The sequence below is a fragment of the Pecten maximus genome, chromosome 4 (assembly GCF_902652985.1).
Source record: "Pecten maximus chromosome 4, xPecMax1.1, whole genome shotgun sequence".
Taxonomy (NCBI): Eukaryota; Metazoa; Mollusca; class Bivalvia; order Pectinida; family Pectinidae; genus Pecten; species Pecten maximus.
The window spans coordinates 35,346,718-35,359,617 of record NC_047018.1 but is presented as its reverse complement, the minus strand read 5'-3'; the positions used below and the strand labels follow the sequence as shown (position 1 = coordinate 35,359,617).

At 35.8% G+C, this 12,900-nt stretch overlaps 1 protein-coding gene across 2 annotated transcripts in view; it reads right to left on the bottom strand.

Moving 5' to 3' along the window:
- The window catches only part of LOC117325946, a 231,364-nt gene that overhangs the window by 81,021 nt on the left and 137,443 nt on the right, over positions 1-12,900 (bottom strand). Inside the window, exon 1 of one of the 2 annotated variants that reach the window (XM_033882478.1) lies at positions 12,485-12,660. The exons of the other annotated variant lie outside the window; for it this stretch is intronic. The gene's annotated coding sequence lies outside the window, so the exon portion shown is untranslated. Of the gene's footprint in view, positions 1-12,484; positions 12,661-12,900 lie in introns of those variants that run through there. 2 annotated transcript variants of the gene reach the window in all.

The following is a 12,900-nucleotide window of genomic DNA, read 5'->3' as shown; positions in this document are numbered from 1 at the left end:
TCTAATTATGGTTAAGGTACCCGGTCAATCAAAACTATAAGAAATCTACGTACAATATCTTAGTTGCAACAGAAAAAGGAGATTATCTCGTAACACATATCTTATATCTAAAATGATTTATTCCGTCATTATTTCATTGTGTACTAGTGGTACTTACATAGATTGTTGCTGGATATATAAAACACCACGACGTCGTTGTCGTTATTGAAGCATTGTTGGTGGGCGTGTTGAGGGAGAATTCCATGTTGAAAGCAGCTAACTATAGTAAAACATCGCCTTTACTGCTAAATTCAGGGATCATGATAGAGATTAAAAGGCGAAATTACACTCACGATATGATATCATTTGCTTCAACTATATTATGTAATTTTGTAACGTTATATTTGCAAGTTAATATATCGTAGATATATGTAATTAAAATAAATAAATAAAAGAGTAAGGGTGTAAAATGAGTAAATACATAAATTAAAGCACTCACATCACATTTCAAGTTCAAGTTATTTAATATCCTCATGCATGCAATCAAAAATTTAAAAACAAACTCTGATGTTCAAGAATATGCTTAATTAAGTACAAGCTACGTTCTTGTTGGTGAGAAAAACACCTGCTGTTAACACATATGTTAATTGATATACATTATATAATTACACTTGAACACCCTTTTCTCCGAGACAGGAAGGTAACCATGTTGTACCAATGTCACAAACGCACCCTTTTAAAACGTATTTTCATTCTTTAATTAACACATCCTCACACACAAATATATATGTCTTATCTACTTAGGCTTATGTCACTTATTTGTTTAGAATCACATGGACATTGTCACACAATATAAGGACATTCTGAGGGGGATTATTATCTGATCAATTTATATAAACAAAAGGAGCCTCACAGCTGATACGCTTAAATACGCTAAGTCTCATGCGTCCACAACACGTATAGAAAATCTGGTTTGTCAATATCAACGAATGGTATTTAATATTTTTATCGGTGAAGCATTATGATTAACGAAAATCTGCAAATGTAATGTCAAAGTAGCGGCATCCTCAAGCGGACGACGAGGTGAAATCGAGGTCATTCTAAGGTGAATTGTTGTGCGATACAATCAGAGCAAATATATTATCACTACATCAGGCCTTAAACTAACGGCCAACACAACTAAATATAGATTGTCGTCTCACGCAAATTATGAAATATGATGAGCACGTGTTTAACATGGTCAGTCTGGCAGCGTCATATACACATATGTAATACTAATTACTATATTTATATTGGTGTGCTAAATTTAAATGAATACTTTTTTTTATTGTTTTTAACACCAACAGCAATGTGAAATTGAAAATGGCCACCCACAAGGGTGACATTTTGGTTTATTACTTAAAAAGTCACTACATGGCTTCCAACATGAAACTTGTTAGAATGAATTAAAGTTTAATATCTAGTAGCTACAAGCACACAACGTCTGCAACTGCAATCAAAATATTATTTTTAAAAAGCTCGCCTAAGTGGAGTTGACCAAAAAAACGCCATTCTTAGTTTTCTTGTTTACAGTACAGACGTGGAAACCTAATTTTGTTTGGAAATGTTTTGACGTTCACTTCATATTCAGATTTTAGATTTTCACTTTATTGTACCGTCTACTAAAATTCTATTGAATATCAAGTGTATTTTATATGCAATGTGCATTTCATGAATGCATTACATTACTAACTTAAACGGAAGTCATTTAACTATAAATCAATGCCAATGAATGAAGACAAATTCTAGATTTGAAGTGCAATGTAGCCTGAAGTATCAACATTAATATTAATAACAAGGATTGCCAGTGTTTTTGTTTAAATTTACAGATCTCTATCTTTTATACCGTTATAGTAATTTTGAACCAATCATGATGTCGTACTTTCTTTTATATTGTTACTATTGGTGCCATTCGTTTGACCTAATCATCCATCAATGTTAAATGTTACTCTATTGTATTAGTAACCAGTTACCTTTTCTTTTGGCCGCCAATGTCTTTCATGTCACTGCCAAAGGGACTGATATAAGTAAGAAAACGTGTGCCCAATACTATTGTATTGTATAAATACAAAGAAATTATATTCATATACAAAATGACCTCATCGTTATAAATTTTGCGCTGTTCATCTATTGTTTAGAAATAAGACATTTAGAAATGTGGCCTACCATGAAAACCGATATTAGAAGCTCTAGATACTGGTTCCCTACTCTCTCTTGATAAGGCGTGTATATAAATGAAGCAAATCCAATACAAAACACAAGACTATAACAAACATATATACTCTTGTTTTTTTATGTCCAAATGTCATTGCTTTGGAAGTTTTATAACAAAAGCAAGAGCAAAACAATTTCAGCATTTCTTGGCAAATTATAACTTTTTGCAGTTACTTATATTAGCCGACTATGGATTTGAAGGTATAACACCACGAAAGAAAGGATCACGTCACTATCAAGTAGTAGGGACAGCTGAGAGCACATATTTCACAAGTTTAAGAACCCGCAGTCTACCTCTGATTAAATACTAGCCAAGATAGACGCGACAGTTTATGGTACAGGTTCATATTGATCTGGCTCATCCTGGTAGGTTTCCGTCACCACCTCTTGTATACATTTAGCTTATATGTAATGCTATAGTGATTGACCGTGTGTATATATGCGAGGGAACTGACACCTTCATAACACGTGTTAAAGCATTAATAAAGCCAGGAACAGAGGCCAAGGAATTTATAATATATACGGCACTGCGCCAATAACTCAGAACGTGTTATAGTTAGATGACCTTGACATTGGAGTGTACGCCAATTGGCTTTTTAACATTCCGCTAACAGGTATAGATCGTTGAAGATAGATTCTTAGAATAATTCCTGAAGATTAAAGCGTAAGAAACGTAATCAAATTGATTGATATGGCCAGGGTTAATGATGTTCAGTTGGATCTGCAATGCTTAACAAAACACATATGATGATGGAACAGTTCAAGCGGTGCAACAATAGATAACGGGTTTTCAGTACGCCTGTACTTGTTTGAAGAATGGAATCAATCCACGTACACAATTGCTTACACGTATACAATCTAGATATAGTAGTGGGCGTAATGAATGAGCCTTGTTCTAATAGAAATGATACTGGATTGGTGGGTGGTTATCTTTATATGAAATTATTGGGAAGAGAAGTTTGATTGTAGTAATTATAAAATATCTGGTATCGGTATTTTCTTAACATAACTCTAACGCATGTTTATATCATTACACGCAATACACACGGGATGTCTAATGAATGTAATTAATTTGTCAAAACTTTGTCGAAACTTCCGTTTATGATTCTTTAAATACATTATCATTGGTGTTTTCTACCAGGCCATGAAATATCTATTCACTTAAAGTGCTCTGTATGATGCAATTAACTCCTAGAAAAGGTCTGCTACACGACAGCCATTGATATGGGATGTTTTATCAGGCCCGTAACTTAGTTAACGTTTTTAATAGAGGATTTTGAATTAATGTCAAGCATTCTACTAGGGGATTTGAATTATGGCAGACGTTCTACTAGGGGACTTTGAATTGATGTCATAGTTCGACTATGAGGTTTGAATTATGTCAGTCATTCTACTATGGAATATGAATTAATGGCAGAAGTTCTACTAGGGGATTTGATTAATTTCAGACATTCTACTAAAGGATTTGAAATAATATCAGACGCTCTACTAGGGTAGCTGGCTTAACGTTAGACGATCTTCCGGGGAACTTGAAATAATGACAGACGTTCTATTAGAGGATTAGAAAATGATGTCAGACGTTCTGCTAGGGTATTTTAATTATGACAGACATTCTACTGAGGTAGCTGACTTAATATCAGACGTTCTACTGAGGTAGCTGACTGAATGTCAGACGTTCTACTGAGGTAGCTGACTGAATGTCAGACGTTCTACTGAGGTAGCAGACTGAATGTCAGACGTTCTACTAGGGGATTTTAGTTATGACAGACATTTTACTGAGGTAGCTGACTAAATTTCAGACTTCCTACCAGGGGACTTGAAATAATGTAAGACGTTCTACCAGGGAATTTGGATTAATTTAAGACATTCTACTAATTTAAGGGATTTGAATTAATTTCAGACGTTCTACCAGGAGACTTAAATAATGGAGACGTTCTACACTGTACTAAGGGAATTCGAATTTACTCAAGGTTTTCTCAATGTCAGAAATCGTAAAATGAACTTTATTTCGTGCCAGAGTTTGTTCTCCAAGAAACCATTATCATTGGGAGGCTTTGTGTCGAGAACGTTAGCTTCAAGTAGTATAGATGTCAGACGTTCTAACAAGTAATGTCAATGTAGACGTTTCACAGCACCAATATCAACAATGGAACATTGTTCAGACAACGATAGGTTAACAATACACTCTGTTAGATGTACAGGCCTACATACCAATACACTATTTTTGTGAAGTATTTAATACGGTCGTGGCCTCTGCAGCTCTTTGAGATCGATCTTCTTTTTAATCTTTTGCCTTTTTCTTCAACACAATGTAGACATTCCCTGATGTTCGATACATGTCGAAAGTAAATAATTTGTATACAAAAGAGCTCCAGAAAAGGAGCGGAACTCGGTATTGACGTATCGCCAAAGTAAATTTCTACCACAATACAAATATAGTAACAGTCAAGCAGGTCCTTTTGTGTGGAAAGAATGCATGCTTGTTGTAGTTATTTTTAATATTTGGACCCTAATGTCAATATACATAGCTACAGAGGGTTCATTGTGGACAGAAACATGGAAAATTGATGACTAGCTTGTGTGTACAACTGACCTGACAAGTTTTACAAAAGAATGTTATCAGTTAAATAACAAAGACTTTATTGTAAGAGATGGGGTCAGTGGTTGAACCAATTCACGATGAAACTGTTTTTGTTAATAATAATAGAAATTTACTTTCGGGGCGGCGGTGGGGTATGGTTTCCCATTGGGAATGTTGTGTTAGATTTTGGAATATATATGTAGTTTGTGGTTATAGCTGTTGGAGTTTTAGTTGCTAGCTATTGTGTTTATGGTTTGGCTAGGAAATAAGGTTGTTGATGTTTAATTTGTGGATGCTGTTATGTTTTATGTTTGTGATAGCGAAGTCAGTCATTTAACTATAGTTTTGTTTAGTACTGTGGCTATTGTGGTAAATATTTTAGTCGACTTACCCATGAGTTTTTATCGAAAGAGTGTTGAATAACATGACACGTCACAACACATGTGTTTGTGTCTTATAAACTGATACTAACACCTACTTCCTTTTCCTAAATAGTCCAAATACTTAGTGCCTAAAAAGAAGGCCCGTGAATTCAGCAGACAACATGGCTGACGTCAAAGACCAACACATACCGTCAAAAAGCAGTAAATAGCACAAGAAAGCGTCTATGTGATACAGACCAGAGGGAAAGGTCAAAACAGTTCATATACAGGGTCTTACCAATTCTCTGGCGCAACCGGAAGTTGATATATTTAAGGAACATTACTGCAAATAATTTAGATTGTCTGTCTGGTTTCAAAAGCATGGTTAGTGAAAAAGATCATCTCAACATTTCTAATATTTAAACACAAAAGTGAAAATAAAATTACTAGCTTAGTAAAAACGTGACAATTGATATAAATATTGTATGCGAACACGTGATGAAATCGAGTGTCTCTGTTCTTGATTTGACCGAATTTCAAATCACCTGCAAGAAAGAAATCGAATAACATGAAGCTAGGAGGAAAAGCGACATTGCATTCTATCGGCATTGACAGGTCCACGTGCAGTTTGTATATTCAGCACGTGATACACTAAATTGATTATCTCACATCCGGGATGTTAGGATGGCAAGTACAGTGCGTGCTTAACATGTAATACAGACCATTAGGCGTAAACATGTATATATTGATTTAATATAGGTATCAGAGAAGAATAAGGTGTGCATTTTAACCACACAGAATATACGTGCTAGCAATGGAAATACATGTTGGCAAATTAAAATCATATTTAGTAATATGATAAGCCATTCTGTACATTTAAAATAATGCTGGATCAGCATTATTTCAATGCTCGTTCGTATTTTCCAGATTTGAGATTATTGATTTCGTAGTAGTATATGAGTATATTAGGAAATATTATCTACTCTTACGCTGTAGAGCTCATATTATTTTAGCACATTCATTACTAATACATGCATACACTAGAAAAGTTTTGCCACAAGGTGAACGTTTTATTGTAGGTTTATAATGAACTTATTGCTCAAAACTTTTGGTGAAGGTGTGTTTTCGCGAACAAGTGAATATTTAAGCATTAAACGATCACCAAATGGTAGCATACAGTCGGTATGAATACAATTTGTTTGACAGATAAATAGAATAGGGTGACATGAAATATGTATCTGTTACCCAAATTGTATTCATATCGACTGTATACTACTATTTGATAACAGCTCAAAGCTTACATTTACATTCATAAAGATTTAAAAAAAAATGCAGCTTACGGTATGACACGTTTAAATTTGCCACTGAACATAATACTTGCGTCATCAAATACAAATACCGCAACAGCCGAAATGTACAGAAGGAATAATATCATGTCGTCATTAATAATAAACACATAAAAATTTTTTTTTTTTTTGCACAAATTTGGCTTTGTTTTGTATTTCATATACGCGTGTAGATATCTTAAAATCGTTCACAATTGCATAATTTCTGATTGTTTAAATTTAAAGCCGCTTTTCTGCGCAAAGATATGTCGTTATAATTTAGAAGTATCGCGGCGTTGAACGGGTATTCTACCGGGTAGACTCGGGTGTTTCCTCGGAAACACTTATGTTTCTATCGACTGGATTAACGTTATTTTCAGAAGAATATCAGCTCTTAAATTATTAATAATAGTCGTCTTTACAGTAAGTGAACACGATCAAAAGATATTTCGTTCGAAATAGATTCCATGTCCAAACATAAATTTGATAATTTCATATAGATTTTAACGATATTCCAGAAGAGTTTACAAGGAACTGGTTCTCCTCTTTGGAAAACTACGCGAGACCGTTGAAAATATTTGCAAACGTACCGGTCAATCGTCATTAACGAAATCTACAAACCGAGGAGCGAGTATCTTATCAGTCTGTACCTTCACGCCGTTTGTAGATTACGGACAAAATGCTTTATAGTCTCATTACAATAATGAATTTCAATAAATCACGTTCACCTCACATCATGAACGAGTGTGTAGGAATCACACTGCCATTAAGTTTTGGTGCACCTGCTAGTCCCGTGTCACGTGACTTTGACGAGAAGCGGCGTCAGTTGAGTCGACATGGACATGCCGTAATGTGACTGAGATATGTACACTACGAGCACTGCCATTACAGTGCACATGGTCCTTTATCCTTAAAGTGCATCAGATGACAGGCGTTCTTCTTGTTAGAACGACACAATTGACACCAGAGCGGTTTTTGTTATTTACAACACAAAATGTTGTTGTATTTGCTGTTTTACTTTAGTCTTCAACTGTAAAATTGGTAGTTTTATTGCACTTATTACAAATAGTACTTTCGTGTAGTTTGTACTGAGCTGCTCTGTAGTTTAGATTTATAACACGTGTGATTATGATGTCAGCCCTGTTTTGTTTAATCTATACGAGCTAATTACCTAAAATCAAAATCAATAGTTAAAATGTAGCGTATCTAATGTTACTGATCGATATCAACATACACTACAGTGTGTATTGTAATCAATCACCTTGAATCATATATCTTGAAATGAAATAAAATCTTCCATCAAATGACCGTATTCGCTTGACTGGGTTTCGTTCCTTTTTCGCGTTAATCGAAGTTTTTGAAGATACACACTACTGACGATATGAGATCGGGGGAAAGTATGTTGCCTTCTCGTAAATCTTTATTTTGAGTTATATCTCAAACCGGTGTTTTTGTACGTGATAAATGTTCCACGGACATGCAGTCATTAATCAATAGGCATATATGTTGATACAGAACTGATACTGTTGATACAAGCCCGACTTACACGTGGTTAACCGTATTGTAAGGTGAGGGATGGGAGTACCATACAGTTGTTCCTGTCGCTCGTCTTACATATCACAGGACAGGGTTCAGAGCACAATTTTCAATATACACTGTGATTCCCATAACCACACACACATAGGAGTACATATTTTTTTGAGGATTGCAAAGAACAAAAGCAGTTCGGATAAAGTAGGAAAGCGCCACTTGTGCACGGAAGATCGTCATCCGACCCTGTAGCTTGAGTAAGATATCATCGGCTAACAAACGCTTATCTCAGAATCAGTAAAAACAACCACAACGATTTAATCGGTTATATCACACTCGGGCGCACAGAGATCACATGAGTACATGCGGGTCGTGTCTTTTTGTTTTCAAAGATTGCGTTTTAAAAGGTTAAGCTCTAGAATGAATTGTATTTTCTATTGGACGAAGAACAGCCCGAAAACAAAAAACAAGCGTCAAGATGCATTGGTGCATACTAGTATCCGAACACCATGCTAAAAATGGACCGAAACGACTAAAGCCTTCCCTTTTCGAAATTTTATAGAAATAAAACTTAATATAGTGACGTCAGACAAAACAACGTCATTTAGTGAGACGTCACTGACGTTTTTTTCTTCTTCAAATCGGAGTTGTGTGATAATTAGGATCTAATAACTTTCTATTTTGTTTTGGGAGGTTATATATTGGCAATGCAGAGAAAATGGAAACATAAAACATATTTGGCCACTTAACTGTCGATAATGTCATTATTAATTCAAATTTTATAGCTGATGGAGGTCACGGGGGCTCTTTTCGCGAGCACTTCACGAGCACAGCACGAACCCTCATATCGCTATGGTGTTACATGAAGAAACGGGGCATGTCAGATGCATGGTTTCCAAACGATATGGCAAGGATGAAACAGTAATGTCTTATATACATGTATTACAAAATCTTTTGATATAAATGTATGATTCATGAACACAAGATATAAGGTTTCCACCCCGCCCCGATCCCATAAATATATCACAGTATCATACATAGGGTGGTTTTATCAGGGGAGACAATCGGTAAAAACACGATTGATAATTTGATCATTGTCCAAGGTTAGGTTCAAGGCCGAAACCAAGGCACAATCAATCGTCTCTGTTGGGGTGCTTTGAAGACGAGACTATCGCGCAAAAAATGAAGAAGATTGTAGCCTGTGATGTCAGTATGAACAAATTATCCAGTTACTTATCAGAATGCATCGTCAGTATGGCAAGTAAACTCAACTTCATCAGCTGAACTATCACTATTTGATATAAAATTTATAAAACGATTCTTACATATCACTCTGTTGATAAAAGGTTACTTCTTGTATATATTTGTCGTCGGCTATAGGTGCGTGGCATTGGATAGTAACCTATCTTTAAAAGCGATGCATTCTCGGATTAAATTTGAAAACAAAATTATGAATAACAGACACGAGACTGCCGTGTGACCTATGGTCATGTATAAGTCGTTTGAGCAGAATTCTGTCAAATCCTTCCGTTTGAAGAAAATAAAAAAAAATACTATGTAGAGAGACAATTTGTCGTAATGGTTGAATGAATTGCACCACGTGTTTCGTTCTCCAATTCGCTTTTCTCTAATCTTATTTCGCATTTCCACATTTCGAGAAAACTGAATTAACAATGCAAATTGGATTACATGTACCTACTGTACCTAAACTGTCTCAGTGTTAGACAGCGATCACCGAAATCACGTCGTCCAGACGCAACAGCTCGTCCAAATCCGTTATTTCTCGGAATTTGACGGAATGTTGCGATTTTGACTGGATTATCTGCCTTGTATCATTTTTTGTCCACTCGGTCACACGCTCGTGAATACTATAGCATGTCAAAACTGCCGTCTTGGTCAGGTAAGCTCCGATGGTCAATTCGATCAACGAATCGTTAATTTGATTTAAGGCTAGTGATTCCCTTTGTTTACAATAGCAACGTATGTGAGATTAAGGGTCAGCGTTGTTAAGCAGGCATTCAGCGTGGTAAAACGCTCCATTTCAAATTCAGCGGCTACTTACAGGTAGCGTGTCAAATAACGAAACCTAGCGGATAGTGGTAAAAACAAAGGCAGGTAGTCCAGTGTATGTTGTAACTTGTACTCGGTTATATTTAATTTAGAACGTATTTCTAGTGAACGGATATATAGTGTCGATGGTTCCCGACTGAGCTACAGTTATGACCGAATTTTGGCGGAGAGTAGAAAACCTGAGTATGCAACCAGTCTAGCAGGAAATATACTATTTTCCTGGAGGATCTTCTTGTATGTATCTAACTATATTAATGCTTTTGAGGACGATACAATATGTATTGCCGCTTCTAGGTAAACGGTCTTACTACAGCACCTCCGCCACCCTCCTCCCCCCCCCCCCCCCCCGCCCCCCACACACACACAAACACACACACCCTCACACACACACCAACCCCACCCCACTCCCAGTGTTGAGAGTACTCTCTGTACTCTCTTTCAGCTAAATGGTGATGCAGATATACATACTGTAGATCTAATACAATGAACTCTATTATAATTCTTCGTTGAACAATTTGTGATGCATTACATATAAAAACGAGATAACCACACTGCATATTGGGATTACCATTGGAATACCGTGATTACGTTAGGAAGTTAATTAATTTTGAAATCTTGGTCAACTTGCTGTGGATAAGTGACATTGTGGGAAGGAATCGTTGTCACGCTATTGTTCGTGACGTCATTATCAATCAATAACATGTCCGAGGTCAGTCTGGGTCACTGACGTCATTAACGATCGTCATTCGGCCATTCCTGCACGTGAGCGGAATGTTCTGATTTATTATATCTTATATCCCTTTAATCTTAAAGAAAACATGTTTTGTGGATAAATTGACTGAACCTTTATCTGATGGCATGCTCTCCTAGGTCTATGACTGGTATGTTTCCTTCTCTATCTCACCCGTACATCCCTCGTACATAGCAGGGTAAGGATAACTGGATTTCTAAAGGTTGTTTAGGATGTATAACATCACACCTAACAGGCATCGCACCAGATAGCCTCGTGTTGGAATCCCATACACAACCAAGTCTGTACCGATCTGATAGCTCAGGGCTTCAACACCAAATTGATACCATGATTGGAAGCCTGTCTGTAATTGTTATTCCCCATTTCTTGTCACTCAAGCTGAGCCAACGTTCATTCTTAATTGTTCGTAACTGTCACCATTCAAATTCGCCCTTAATTGTTCTGAGTAATTACCTGTAGAATTCGGCATCGTAGTTGACAAGGAAGCACTGATGTTATCTAACCCCCACGACCTTGACCCATACAAAATGAAAGCAACGAGTAATCAATGTTATATTAACAAGTCGTCTATAAAACAAATTATATCGTGCCGCCGACAAAATTATCTCCCCTGATATCACCGATTCACGTCATTTCTAATGCATGATCATTATAGAGCAACAGACGGTGAATTATTGATATAACGACATACAGGAGTACTTTACCTTTGTTTCTCATTTAAATTAACGGTACACTGTCAAGTTCTTTCAATAGTACATTACTGTGTGCATAATATAGTGAATAGCATGTTCACATCGAGTTCAAACTGGGACACTGATTAATGAAAAACACTATTCTTTTAATTGTCAGTATTTTGTTGTTTTTTCCTTAATAACAAAAGACCGTTTGGTGGTAACATTGAACCAAGATTATATTTCTTCAGTAAGAAAAATGAAAACAAACATATACAGAATTTTTGCCTGTGTGACTATTTTTTGAGGTAGCAAATCTCTTCCCATAGTAGTTATGATATACATAGATTGATTGTGGCGTTAAAATATAGAAAAAAATATGTGATTAAGTGGCAGTAACTTGAAATACAGTATTCTGATACTGTCATTGGTTTACGTGTATTGAGACAACATGAGCATTGATTTTGGTCTGAATGATTATTTGGTAACAATAATGAAACAATATACTAGTAAATGGATTTCAGTGTAAAATAATATTGTATGTAAATGGTGAATATGACATATTGCCTCTTACAAAGCATCACTGGATATATACTGATGTAAGTAACGTTCATGATACATCTAACAATCATAGCTAGCAACAATAATTTTATACAAGCTAGACATCCATTGGGAAATATTCCCGAAAAATTTTTCCGATTAGGTTCAGACAGACAACCGGCACAGTCGGTAAAAAGATTTTGAAAATCGACTAAAGCACTAAATTAGCCATCAAATGATTTAAAACTATTGACGAATTCACTATTCTTTCATCCCGATGCTGCCTAAAGGGGTTTTAATTTGATGAACAGAAGCTTTTACAATCGTTTAATAGAATCACATACGATCATATGGCAGGATATCAACTTAACTACACTTACAAAAAATGTACAATGTAAACATAAAACTGTAATAGTTCTTACCTTTTAGCTGACATCATTTATAGGTCCTTTCAAAACAGCTGTACAATAGTGCAGGGTCGTATCGACTTGTTATGACAAATGGCTGAAAATTTGTATTAGAAATACACTTTCTCATTGACAGCAAAAGACGCATGAAGCGGAAAGAACCTATTCATTCGGTATTGCCTCTTCAGCATTGTGGTCATGCTAACGAACGTTTTGTAACCGTGAACCAACGAGACAAAAACACCTGTTGGCCTTCCCAGCAACAGCAATGTACCCTAACACTAATGTTTTGTTCAGAATTAAAATGTACTTGTTCTCAAGACAAAGCGCCAATGTGAAAATGAGTCTTAGATCAATACTAGTCTTTAATCGATTAAGGCAAAAATAATCGATAAGTTACAAGCAAAATACTTTCTGAAAGGTTTCAATTT